The sequence below is a fragment of the Punica granatum genome, chromosome 8 (assembly GCF_007655135.1).
Source record: "Punica granatum isolate Tunisia-2019 chromosome 8, ASM765513v2, whole genome shotgun sequence".
NCBI lineage: Eukaryota > Viridiplantae > Streptophyta > Magnoliopsida > Myrtales > Lythraceae > Punica > Punica granatum.
In genome coordinates this window covers 167,319-182,784 of record NC_045134.1, presented here as the reverse complement: position 1 = coordinate 182,784, position 15,466 = coordinate 167,319, and positions in this window count along the sequence as shown.

Genomic DNA, 15,466 nt, shown 5'->3' with positions numbered 1-15,466 from the left:
CCTTTCATTCCTGCACTTTTGCCTTTCGATCAGTTCCCCGTGAATCACAACTTCTTTCATCCTTGGAGCTCCAGTGCGTTCAAGGAAGGATTTTTATCTTTTTCGGTAACGACTGCCGAAGCTGCACTAGAACTCGTGGGTTCACTCCTTCAGTGGACTCATTCAGTTCGCAACTCAGTGTACTGAGATTGCCTGATGTGCACTTAGACTATTTGAAACCCAACAGCTGTTTAGTCCCGTGGACTTTCAAGGCATTGGTAGTTGGTACAAAGCTTTGTATCGGTGGGGCCGGCTGATGGCACGTCAATATACTTGAGATTGCTTCCTGGCACGACTGGCATCCCTACGTGTTGCCAATTAGGTGTTTGGACGTTTTTTGGCCGAACACCTTCTTGAAGAACCATCAGTAATCAATAATTGACACCCAATAGCAAGCGGAACACAAAGATGATAAAGGCTGACAATTTTGACAGAGCTCAGAAATCAGTGTATAGAAAGATGGAAAAAATTGAGATTGGTAGGCCTTAGTTTTCAAATTGAGATCGAGAATCAAAAGTGAGTGAGAACTAAAAAAAATAAAATTGAACAACAACTGATAGGTAGATTGTGGAATTCAATATCTGATAAAGAGATCGTCTACTATTTAATTTTTTTCATGTGGATGATTCTTAACTCTCAACAACGTCTAAAGATAGATATAGTTTTACAGAGCTCGCATTTAGTGGTAGTAGTATGTTTTAAGAGTCGAATCGGTCATAGTTTGTGTCGTACTTCCTATTTATAATGTATTATACCAAGTATATATATATATATATATATTAAAAGTAAGATCTTATTTGTTTTTAGTTAGAAAAATATTTCATTATCAGATTTTTATCATGAAAATCTATTGAAAATTTTAAAAAATTATTACAAAAATTTTAAAAACTTAAACAATAAAGAAAATTTCATTTAAAAAACGGAGCATTCTAAAACTATTTGACTAGGCCCACCGTGTTCTTGCTTTCATAGATACTAGTCGTGAAGTTCATGCATTGCACGAGATAGAGTGTAATTTTTTTTGGGCAAATTAATCATATATAAAATATGTGTTATAAATTGTTGAAAATAGTGATTTACAATCAATAACAATATATTATTACATATATATGATCACTATTATTTAATTTCCCGAATAAGATTGGAAAAAATTATATAAAAGAAAAGAAATCAATATAAATCTTGAAATCAAACAAAGTTTATATGTGAGAAAAGTAAAAAGTTGAAGCACACAACTTTGAGCATGTGCATAAAATTGAAGAACTCCACCAATAACAATATTTTCTGGAACCGAATTTGTATGTGATACCTCCGTTATTTATAATGTATCACATAAAATATAATAGAGATAACAAATCATATTTATATCTATAAAAATATGATCTGATTTATTTCTTAAAATCGTGTGTGTGTGTATATATATATATATAACACATCATACATATGAAAATATGATTTAATTTAATTTAATTTTTGAAAAGCAAATTTAATGATTTGCTTTATCTAGATCTTCTTATAAAATATTTATAATTTTTAAAAAGTTTTTTTTTAAAAAAATCATCAGTCCCATAAATCCATATCTATATATTTTCTAAGAAATTAAGAAATTCGTTTTTTAAAAGCCTCAAAGTCTAAGAAAATAATGACTGGTCCCAGATATATATATATATTTTATATTTTCAAAATATTTAAAAATTTAAAAATTTAAAAGCTAAAAAATTGAAATAGAACGATGGACGGTCCACAAAATCTATATTTATATATTTTTAAATAATTTTATTTAAAGAGCTAAAATAACTGAAAAAATTACTTTTGGAAAAGGAGCCTGAAGCCATATGGTTGGCCCACCTTTATCCTCATTTCATATACATAATATGGTTTTATCAAAGGAGTATAAATCTATATAATAATTTTGTTTGAATTTTTTTGTGGAACCTCTTATTCAATTTATCTATTCAAGTTAATTATTATACATACAACTTCTTTTGGTATATGAATATCACTAACTCATTTAAGGGCCCGTTTGATTTTAAAAAAAATGAGGCGGAATCGGAATCGAAATGCTTGTTGTCAGGGAATCGGAATCTGACTCCCTTAAACTTTGTAAACAATTCCCCCGAAATGGGGAATCACCCATTCCCTGGAGTCCCCTAGGAATGAACTCCGAAATGAGATTTTGAACTTTTTTCTATTTTTTAGACCAATGAATGTATCCTTTTTTTCGTTTTCTTTCCTCACCCATCAATTCATAATATACATACGTATTACATGCATTTATCTTATATATAGTATATATATGTTTACCAAAAGAAAAAATATATAAATAATATATATATGCACATATACCACCAAAATTTTTAAAAAATTAAAGATATTTTAATGTATAAGACTTTCCAAATATATGTCACCTAATTGTCAATTTTTTTAATCAATACCAAACGTCACCTATAACACAGATAATGGTTATTCATCGATAGAAATTATTATGAATAATTTAACTATATGAAGGTTCATTCCGAATAAATTTTGAACCAAACATCAACAAAGGAATAAAACTCCGATTCCATGTTAAACCAAACAAAAATTGGAATTAGTCATTCCATTTCCAATTTTGCTTCATTTGGTCTCTTTCCGATTCTGGGTTCCACACACCAAATGGGCCCTAAGATTCTAAAATCTAACCCTTAACTATATTTTGTTAGTGGGGCAAAATAAAGTGAAAAACATATATTTTAATCAAAATTATCGTCGCCAATCATTATATATATATATATATATATATATTATTTTGGCTAGAGCTATTTCCACTCCCTTTACCTAATCCACCCCATTTATTGTTCATCTTACCAAAATGCACCAAGAACATATTAATTACTCTAGTTCATATGGATAAAATCCTTAAATTACTATCTCAATTCTTGTCTCTTCCTTTCTTAATGAGCACACAATTCATTTCCATTTATAATTTTTTAATCTCTATTTTAATATCCAATTACAAAAATTACTATAAAAGATATTTTTTAACTTCGTGCAGTAAATGAGAAAAAAATAGAATCTTACTTTAGAAAATGAAATCCTATTTGTTTAGTATTTCATTGCTTAATTAAAGACCTCGGTGCAAAAGAAAAGGAACCAATCTTCGTATTCAAACAAAATTATTTTCAAGAGAAAACAAAAACAAGATCATTTGTTTACTTGTTGATTATTATTATTTTTTTAGAAAATGTATATACAATTGACAAGTTTGTGTCTTTTCGAATAATAGATTTACACAGTTCTGCTCATATAATTATACTTTTTAATTTGCTTAAAATTTAGTTAGATAACCTTTTAAATTGTGAAACTATCAATTAAATAATATTCATGAATTTTAAATTCTAATAATACATAGATATTAAATTAACTATATCGCATTACAAATTCATATTATATATCACGATGTTAAAAGAAAACAAAAAATTAAATGACAAAAAAAGCATCTAGTATATTGACTTCTCTTAATAATTCATTTGGAAATCTATCTACTAGGGGTGACAATATGTATCGTGTTGTGTTTAAACGGGTCATCTCTAAAGGGATTCGTGTCATAAAGCTCTAAACCTAAACCCGAACATGACACGTTTAATAAACGTGTCAAAATTTTCAAACACGAATACGACACATTTAATTACGGGTTGACATGGATATGACATGTCTAACCCGTTTAACTAAGCTTGTTTAAATGAGTATATATACTTACCTACACCATATGACACTATTGCCTTTATGTACATATTATACCTACATGATATGACAGTATTAACTTTAATTATATATTACTACACGATTGACATGATAAAAACATCATAAATGGGTGATATATATAAACAAGTACTTTCTTCTATTAATTGATACAATATGTGAAACAAATTTATTAACACGATAACACATAATATAAACGGGTCTAATTGAGTCTAGAAGGGTTACTAGGATTGAACTTGTTTAAACACAATTATTTATCGTGTTTAAACGGGTTTGACCGGTTTAGACACGAAACACATTTAGTCTTAATTCAGACCCGCTTAACTCCGTGTCGTATTCATGTCGTGTCAAATACTGCCAGCCATCCTATCTACCTTGAATATTTGACTAAGGAGCGAGAACACTATTCAACCAAAAAAAAGAAAAGAGCGAGAATATCATTTTAAAAAGAAGTAAAAATTTTATTAAATATTTATTTTTGGTTTTTTTAAAGAAATTGCTTTTGTAAATATATATGTATATATTTTGTTATTTTTTTTGTGCATCAAGATTTTCAACCAATTAATAGGATACTATGCTAAAAAAAATAATTAGGAATTAGGTAGGAAATGTGAAATTTCATTTAAGTAATATTATAGGTAAGTGGATGTGTAATGGAAAGTGCGAAAAAAAAGTTCATAGGTGATGTTTAATGCAATAATCAAGAAAGGAAGAAATGAGAAATCAAGGAGCAATTTGAGGGGTTTATCCATATCTAATTAGTGTAATTAATGTGTCGTTGAGGGTATTTTAGTGCCATGGTCAATGAAGGGAGTGGAATAGCCAAAATGGGGGTGGAAATAGCCACAACCTTTATTTTACTGGATTATTTTTTCAGTTATAAAAGAGGTTCATAATGAAATAGAAATTCTAAATATCTAATAGAGAGGCATTGAAAATCTCACTTAAGTATCGAATTTGGAATCTCTTAATTGACAGGTGAGGGCATGTGTCACCGCACTAAATCCTTTTGATATGGAACTAATTTTTTCACAAACTGTAGAGAGAGAGAGGGGACCGAGCTTACTTTTACTTGCAGTGACAACTTCGAGAAAAAGTAACATATCTATCTATCTATCTTAAAAACAAAAGTTCCTGTTTAGTGGTTCGAGTGCACAAGATTGTGCCACTGTCGTTGGTCTACGGCATATGACACCAATACTAGTTATTTAGATTGTGTTTGTTTATAACTTAATTAAATAAATATTTAAATTTAGTTATATGTTAATTATATGGAAAAATAAATAGGAAAGAAAAAGAAAGATGAAAGATAATGGTTTTATCTACTTAATGATTGAGTCAAAATCCATTTGATAAGTAAGCAAAAATTTTGACTTAATGAAATAAATTATTTTTTACTTATTGGTGCTCTTTACCTTTTACAAAACATTTTCTCACCTTCATCATCAATATTTTCTTCTTATATATTTCTTTTTTTAACTAATTAAATGCTTAATTTTTAAATAATTAATTTATCAAACAACACTTAAATTTTCCTATGATGACATAAAAGCTCGGTTGCCCTGGTTGCTTAAAGGTTTGGTTTCTCTCTTTAGTGGAGCTGTTGGTCATGGGTTTAAACATTTTAGGAGCCCATTCTTCTTATTTCTTTTTCCAATTTTCACTCTTTTCACTTCAAATCTTTCTTACTCTTTTTTTTTGCTCTTTACAATTAACTTATATCTACCTTTGGATACAAAAGGACTCGAGGATGAAAATTAATTTCGAAATTAGCTAGTTCCTTCTTCACAATTTAATATATATGATTTTTTTTCTTTTCTTTACCTAATTGTATTTGTAAGTTTTAATTAGTAGCACTTTTTTTAAGAGATATTAGAGTCTTTCTACTCAATATCTACCCATCTAAATCATCTCAAGCATGTTTATTGAACTATATAGAAATTATAATTTCAATAAATACTAATAGTAACACAAATAAATATAATTAAATATGCACAAGAATAAATTATTTCATAACATGTGATCCATGTTTATTTTTCTCTATAATCGTACTTGTGTAGAACTTCAATAAAAAGGGAACATATAAATTCGATTAAAATGAGATAGTAAAGTATAACGGAACTCAAATTAATACATAAATTAGTGTGCTTGACGCCAATAATAGTTATTTAGATTGTGTTTGTTTACAACTTAATTAAATAAGTATTTAAACTTAGTTATATGTTAATTAAATGGAAAAATAAATAGGAAAGAAAGAGAAAGATGAAAGATAATGGTCTTAAAATCCATTTGATGAGTAAGCAAAAATTTTGACTTAATGAAATAAGTTATTTTTCACTTATTGATGCTCTTTACATCTTACAAAACATTTTCTCACCTTTATCATCAATATTTTCTTTCTATATATTTCTTTATTTAACTAATTAAGTGATTAATTTTTAAATAATTAATTTATCAAACAACATCTAAATTTTCCTATGATGACATAAAAGCTCGGTTGCCCCGGTCGCTTAAAGGTTTGGTTTCTCTCTTTACTGGAGCTGGTGGTCATGGGTTTAAACATTTTAGGAGCCCATTCTTCTTATTTCTTTTTTCCAATTTTCACTCTTTTCACTTCAAATCTTTCTTACTCCTTTTTTTTCCTCTTTACAAATAACTTATATCTACCTTTGGATACAAAAGGACCTGAGGATGAAAATTAATTTCGGAATTAGCTAGTTCCTTCTTCACAATTTAATATATATGATTTTCTTTTTTTTTCTTCACCTAATTGTATTTGTAAGTTTTAATGTTAGTGGCACTTTTTTTAAGAGATATTAGAGTCTTTCTACTCAATATCTACCCATCTAAATCATCTCAAGCATGTTTATTGAACTATATAGAAATTATAATTTCAATAAATACTAATAGTAACACAAATAAATATAATTAAATATGCACAAGAATAAATTATTTCATAACATGTGATCCATGTTTATTTTTCTCTATAATCGTACTTGTGTAGAACTTCAATAAAAAGGGAACATATAAATTCGATTAAAATGAGATAGTAAAGTATAACGCAACTCAAATTAATACATAAAGTAATGTGCTTAAGTTAATCATTTTTAACATTAAGTTTATTAAAATTACTATTAAATAATGAACAAATGTTGTAAGTCAAAAAATTGAAAGAAATAGTACGACAAATTATTTTTTAAATAGTTTACAACAAATTACATAAAATACCATATAACTATATATAAAGTTGATGATTTTCGTATATAAAAAATTATCATTAAACATTAAACTGTATTATTCTCTAATTAGTATAAAGATATAATATTATTTTTCTATAGTTCTTAAAAATAAAAAAAGGAAAAATAAGAAAACAAAAACTAAACCCGCAACGTAGTGCCGGTCCTAGCACTTGTAATTCGGTAAAGCCAAACCAGAAAAAGAAGATGCTAGCCCTACTCTCTGCTTCTCCTCGTGTCGACTACATCCTTCAGCAAAAGAATTTCATTAAAACATTGAATCAGAATAGATGAAAGTGGATCCCATTGGCGAGTTGTTGAATAGGGAATGGAGCATTCAGTACCATCACTTATCACGAGGGAAATTTTTGTATTGATTGGCTGGCGATGAGTACTGTCAGCTGTTCCTCGGGAGTTCATGTTTAACAGCACCTCAACGGGGGTGGGAGCGCTATTTTTTGGCGATATCGTTAGGCTTCCATACTTCGCCTCTGCATTACTTAACTTGATTTTGTTTTTCTATTGGGCTTAGGCCCCGTTATCCATCGGAAAAAAAAATAAAATGAATCAGAATAGATGAAAGTAGATACGGATGACATTATTTCAAAGTATTGTTATCTAACTATAACATAAAGCGCTTCAGTATACACCCAAAAGCACATACCATTTTTTCCTTCTTCAAGTTGGACATTAATTGTAGGGATCATTAAGAAGTTATAGACCTTGAGGAAGAACCCGGTCGTCAGGATCGACAGGTAGGTTTTTACGATTATGGAGATGGAAGCAATGAGCTGCCTCTTGACCTGAGTATTGATGCCACCGGCCACTGAGACTGTGTCCCCGCATGCTGCTAGTTCCTTTGTCCTAGCCAAACTCACGTCGACCGACCCTTCAGGAAGACCATCACATAATGCCAAAATTACCTAAAATAAATAAATAAGCTTCTGGTCTCCTTCGTCAACCCTCTCTGTTATGCCTTAGTCATCGGCGTCCTGTCTTAGCTCCTCGACTAGATTGACCGCCAGCCCTGGGCTCAAGCAAGCAGTGGCAGCCTCGAAACTGGTTTGCCCAATTCAATGGGTTGACTCGGTGTAGCCATGGTCGGTGAGGACGTACTTTTGGGCTGCGAAAGCGAGAAATACAGTGAAGGTCATTCTTGCCGTCGCCTGAGGTTGGATGAGTTGGAAAAAATGGCGCCTATTAATTTGTATGGACCGAGTTTGGGTGTGATTTCGTGCAGAATCGAGAAACTCAGATTGGAGTCATTTATAGAGATGAAGAAGGGTTACTATGATGAATCGTACATTCATTAATATATTTTTTTTTACTGAGTTTTATGCCGCACTCAATGTTCGAGCAGGCGTGTCGATTACGAAATAAATTTAATTGACTGAACTACAAGAAATCTGCGAAATAAGGATGGCAAAATCCGTCTCTATGCAGTCTCGATTCCACCCTTAGGGACGGAATAGAGACGAATTTTGCATCGTAGGTAATTTTAGCATTGCAAATTAATTGAGACAGACAATTCCGCCTCTATGTATTGAGAAATATTTTTTCATATCTATTACGTCTCATTGAGATAGAATTGGAACAAAACATTCCATATACAGTAAACAGATCAAAACCGTTGGTATTCCGTCCCTATTTTAATAGAGACGAAATATAGACGGAATTTTTCGTCTCATTGAGACGGAATTGGAACGGAACTTTCCGTCTGCTGTAGACAAATCAAAACTGTTGGTATTCCGTCTCCATTTTAATAGGGACAGAACATTGACGAAATTTTTCTGTATATAAAATATAGACAGAAATCCCTCGAAATTTGAATTTTTTTTTTCAGTCTTAAAAAATATAAATAATTGGGACAACTCTTAGGAGGCCATGACTAGCACAACTGAGCGGGCCCTCAAACATCTCCACTTTGCGCTCGAAAAGATTCAATCGTGCACCTCCGGGATAGCACACACGCACCTTACCACTATGCTATGCTCCAGGGACGGAGCCAGGAATTTTGGTTAGCGGGGGCAACATATCTATGTACTCACATCACACTACCTACATGCTACTTAATAAAATTAGATATCATTTGTAAATATTCCAATAAATTAAAAATTTATCTGTTTATAAATATACTAGAATCTTGAATTTTTTTCGATTCAACTTTCATATTATTTTTCTATTCTAACAACCAATTATATTTACAATACGACAATATGAAAAATAAAATAAGAAGCTCATTAGAAGGAGATGATGACCGTCATATGCATATAAAAATGTAAAATTTCCATCTTGTCTAATAAAGATCACTTAATTTATTATTTTCTATTAAGATTAACTTGTATCCACATATTTTTACTAGAAACTAATGGTCATTTGGTAACAAATTATTGTTGTATTTAACTTTAAATTTTCAAGTTATGTAAAACTGGGGTTAATTCTTACTATTTTTATAATACTCATTTAAGAAAATATTGAACCATTTAATATATATATATATATATATATATATATATATATATATATATATATCGGACCTATTGAGAATGAGAGACAATATTTCACTCTTCAGTAGCAATTAATTAAGGGGCAAATTATATCAATTGTCCATGTATTATATATTATATATAGACTAGGTATATACCCACAGGCGAACTATTGTATGAATAAATTAAGTGATTATCATTAATAGCATGCATCAATCAATATTTATCAACGTATATATAATTAGTTGAAGATTAGCGCACGTGTGGGCAGTAATTAAATAATATTTAGTTGCAACTAATATGATCAAATATTTGTACATGTTATATTCCAATAAACCATTCACATTAAATATATATTATTCAAACAAAATAATCAACTACATTCGACAACATATAGAATAAACATTTATAAGCAAAATATTACAATCTCTCTCAATTATGAACCTCTCTCAATTATGAACAATAGATCAAACTAAAATCTAAGGAAAAAAAGGGGGGGAAATAAACATAGATATATAAGTGAAGAGGAAGAAAATATTTACCGTGTTGAAATATGAATGAAATAAAAAAGTTGTGATATTAAAAATTTGACTATAGGTTCTTATATAAGAATTTTATATATCAATTAGGATATTAATGATTTCATATATAAGGACTGCACGATATCTGTCAATTTTAAATAAAAATTTGATTTTCAAAGTAAATATGATATAAAATTAGAATAAAGAAAAAATAATCAAATATCAATAAAGGAAATATTATTTTATTTACATCAATTTATTTCTTCTTACAGAAAACTAAATATATTATATTTTTTGAAACAAATAAATCATATATATATTTATATACACACAAGAAAAAAAGGGAAAATGTGTATACTTTCTTATTAAAAAGAAGTCATTGAATATGTTAATATTAATTAATATAATTATCAGAATATATTTCGATATCTCGAGATATACCCTTACCTTGTATAGCTCATCATGTATCAAGACACCGTTGTTGGATCTTTCTTAACTATATATACAAGATATACAAACTCAATTGGGTTACGACCAATATTATCTACATGGCATCAACGCCTAAGGTTCTTCTTGTTTTTTTTTTCCCTAGCTGCCCCCACCCTTTTGCCAGGTCCTCTGTAGCCTCTCCCCTCTCACTCCCGCTAAATCATGTCTCACGAGCCACTGCTCTTTCTCCCGCTCCACATTCCACTGCTCTGCCGTCCCTGTCTAGTCTGATTTCTAGTTCTATCACCACACCTAACATCACCAACCTCGTCCACATTCAACTCAACAACTCGAATTATCTCGTTTGGAAAACACTCTTCTCCACCTTCCTGAAATCTCGTGATCTTTTGGAATTTGTTGATGGCAGTCAACCATGTCTAGACTCGACAGACTCGATGCATGCAACATGGTGTAGGATGGACCAAAACATATGATCTTGGTTGTTCTCCACGCCCTCCGAACCGCTGTTGGAAGAAGTCCATGACCAGGGCATGGCACGGCAAGTCTGGGACGGTCTCCATAACCGTCTCGTCGAGCGATCCCGGGTCATGTATCGGGATATCAAGGTCGAACTCCCTCACAGGAAGCTGGAAGATCAAGGAGTTGAGAAGTGCCTGCACAACTGCAAACTGCTCGCCGATCAACTAAAGGAGATTGGCAAGCCCATTGATGATGAAGATCTTATTACTTTTGCCATTGCTGGCCTTCCTCGAGAATACGAGTCTTTTATCACCTACAATGCTAATGACCCCAGCCCCATATCTTTTGATGTTTTCGCAACAAGCTGTTGTTCAATGAAAACAGAGTTTAGAAATTCTATCATGCTCCTTCTCTAGCAGCTAACATGGCTCTTCAGATATCCACACAACCCGGAGGACATGGTGGTGGTTGCGGATAGCAACACAGTGGAAACCATGGCGGAAAATCCAATCGAGGGGGTGTTAGAGGTGGTGGTCGATTCCATGGGAATGGTTCTGGTCGTGGATACTTCTCACGGCAGAGTTTTCCTGGGCATTCCTATGGCCATGGAAGTGCTGGTTGTGGCTACAATAGCAATGGTCGTGGAGGTCTTGCAGCAATTGCTTATGGCCGTGGACAACCGAACCAATTCCCGTACCTAGTAAGGTCTTTGGGTAACTTTCCTTTGGTCAATGATGGAATACTAGGACATGCTCCTGCAGCTGTGGCTTGTCAATTATGCAATATTGCTGGACATACTGCTCTTCAATGCTTCGATTATTACACCCAACATCAATCCCATGTCTATCCAAAGTCTCTTGCTGCCATGAGTTTGAATGATGCAACATCACCGGATTCTTAGTTGGACTTCGGTGCTTCCTCCCAAATGGTCCATAACGAAGGTATACTTTGACAATCTCAACCCATATTCTAGTTCCTTATCTATTGTTATTGCCAATGGATCTATTTTGCCTATACATAAAAGTAGGTTCTGTGATCATTCCCATACCTTTAAGACCTCTATGTTTACAAAATATGCTTTATATTCCTAGCCTTGATTATAATCTTGTCTCCATTCATCGATTATGTTAAGAAAACAATTGCCAAGTGATACTCATTGACTCTGGTTTCTTATTAAAGGACAACCTCTCGGGGAGGACTCTCCTCAGGTGCCCCTCTAAGGGGACTCTATATCCCATTCCTCTATCATGGTCGCGGTCTTTCTATGTCACCACCCAACCCTTAGTGATTTGGCACCAGCGTCTCGGGCACACAAACAAGTTGGTCTTGGAAGTCCTCAGGTCTAGAAAGCTAATTCCTATGATTTCTTTCAATAAAGATTTCTATGATTGCTGTAATTTGGGTAAATCCTCCCGGTTATCTTTTTATCCCGCAGACCATGTTGCACAATTTCTTTTGGAGTTAATTCATGCGGATGTTTGGCATTCTCCAATTGCATCTTATTTGGTATTCAAATATTATGTTATATTTATTGATGATTTTTCCCGATTCACACGGTTATTTCCATTAAAACTCAAATCGGACGTTTTTAATCTTTTCTAAATTTTTAAATCAAAAGTGAAAATTTTACTTAATAGGAAAATTAAAATCTTCCAATGTGATGGTAGTTTAGAATTTAACAATTCTAAATTTCGAGATTTATTCAATAAGTCGAGAATTACTTTTCGCATGTCATGTCCACACACTCCGCAACAAAATGGTGTACCGGAGAGGAAGTATCATCATATTCTTGATATGGTCCAAACATTTATCATCCAAAATCATCAACCACAACGGTTTTGGGTTGATGCCTCACTTGCAGCTGTTTTTACAATCAATAGACTTCCTTTTCCAATTTTACAAATTTTCTCTCCTTTTAAAAATTATTTGGCAAAACACCGGATTATGGATTTCTACGCACGTTCCTTATCTATTTTGACATCTCGAGATATACTCTTACCTTGTATAACTCATCATGTATCATGACACCATTATTATATCTTTCTTAACTATATATACAAGATATACAGACTCGATTGGGTCACAACTAATATTATCTACAATAATAAAGAACATTAATTAATTTATAAATATCTATATCTATATACTACTAGAAAAATAGTTTAGGTCGTACAGATGCCTAACGCCCATAGTTTAGTAGGCGAAACATTGTTATTAGAACCGGATCGGACCGGCCGGTTTGATCGATCGGACTGGAAACCGGACCTATGTCCAGTCCGGTTAGCTAAAAAACCCGAAATGCACAAAAAAACCGATAAATCCAGAAATCGGCCGGTTTTTAGATAAACCCATCGAACTATTCAAACCGGCCGGTTGCATGGGTTTAGAAATTTAAATGAAATGCGAACCAAAACCCACTCGACCCGAACTGAAATCGGGCAAAAATCGCAGACTTGGATGGAAATTCGAAAACCTTAGTCGTCTTCTTCGTTCTTCCTCTGTTCTTCATCTTCGCCGTTAGCTCATCACCTCAACTCAGTTCATCAGTGATCAGTCGAGCGGCAGTTTCGTCTTCTGCTTCGGGCTCGATCGTCGCAAGTTTCGTCTTCTCCTTCGAGTGGCAGAGTCCAAACCAGTCTTCCTCTTCTCCTTCGAGCGACAAAGTCCATAATCTTCTCCTTCCATCATTCGAGTGGCAGCTTCTGTGATTGCAGAGTCCAGACCAGAGTCTCCACTCTCCAGACTCTAGCGTCCAGACCCTCGAGCGGCAACTTCTGTGATTGCACAATCCAGAGTCTACAGGCAAGGCACGGTTCGAGCTTCCTCTTCCTCTTCTCCTTTGCTTGCGGTTGCGGTGACAAATTGAGGCGTTGATTGGTTGATTTTGTTGAAAATGAAAATTGAAATTACGGCGACTTGTTGTTGCTGAATGTTAAGGGAGTGGTTGGTTATTTTTGCTGAAGTCAACGAGCTCCATAAGAACTAGCTTAAATACCAACTACAGATACTTTATAGCAGAAACAATCCATTCTCAACAAAAAGTTACAAGACCAATTACATTCTCTTAAGCACTCACCATTAACATTTTGAAATGCGCTTTGCCATACTATTGAAGTTCCTCATATTTGTTTTGGCCCCATAAACTCTCAGACAAACTAGAATATTCGATTTTTCCCGAATTAGTTAATATGATATCCATTGATTGAAAAATTTGTAGACTACAAATATGAACAGAGAATGGTTCATTCTGAACTAAGTCAGCAATGGGAAATTTGTTTGTTTTATTCTTATTTAGTTTAGGGAGGAGCTGAGAGCACAATCTCCTTCAGCCAATCATTTGGGATCCCTAAATTGCCAGGCTATGATCTCTACTACAGTTACACATACTTCCATTTGCTAGAAAAGGTATATCAATAGGACTTCAAGCAAATTTAATAACATTTTCTATGTGTTAAAAGCAATTATTTGTGCAGATGTAATTGCATTGATCGTACAACTGAGATAACCAAGGCATTACTTGCCCCCAAATAAATGTAATGGTGATACTAATTGTACCAAAAATCCTGCATAAGAGAAGGTCAAAGTGTTTTAATCATTAATCATTTGAAACCAGAACATGACTTTTAAGCATCATGAGTGTTGTAGTTTGAATCCGATTGCATCGTGAGTGCTAAAGGTGATTTTGGAGTGCATGGAATTGCTGATGCTATTAACTAATTAGTGAGTCCTCGTTGGATGAAGCAATTGTGATTTATCTCTTGTGATGTTGAACTTTGATTTACGTGTGAGTTGTATGAATGAACTGTGAAGGTTAGACACTTGTGTGCTGAGGTTGCTGTGGTCTTATAACTCATGTTTGTCAACCAAATTTTGCAACTTTCATGAACCTCCATCATTGTTGGTTGCTAAGGTGTCCATATAGAATTGCAGAGGTCGTTGTTTTGTGGCTTTTTGCCAAATCTGGAACTGATTCCAAATTTGGAGTTGCTTTCAAGCTCGTTGTTTTGCCAAATCTGGAGCTACTTCCACTGCTAGAGCATCTGAAATTTTATTACTCTTTTATTTTATTGTATTACTATTTGATATTATCTTCTTATAATAATAAATATTTATTTATTTTATAATCAAATAAGCGGTCCGACCCATCGAACTCCCGGGTGAACCCATAAACCCGTGAATCCATGTCTCGACCGGTTCGCTGTCCGGTCCGGTTCTGATAATACTGAGGCGAAATGATTCTTTTCAAAGGAAAAAAAAAAAGAAAAAAGAATAAAAATCGCAAACTTGCAGAAGTAAAGACAACCTCATCTGACAAGTGTCGTGGTCGAAACCTTCATATATAAATGTGTGTGTGTGTGTATGCGTACATATATACAGTGTCTGGTTGTATTTTGGTGGGCGAATCTTTATTATGATGGTTGGCTTAATTTAATAAGGTTCACGTGACACTTATACCTGTGTCATATGTTCATCGGGAGGATTGATTTGATTAATTAAAGTCGAGCGTGTACCTTTTGACGAAATGTTATAATCC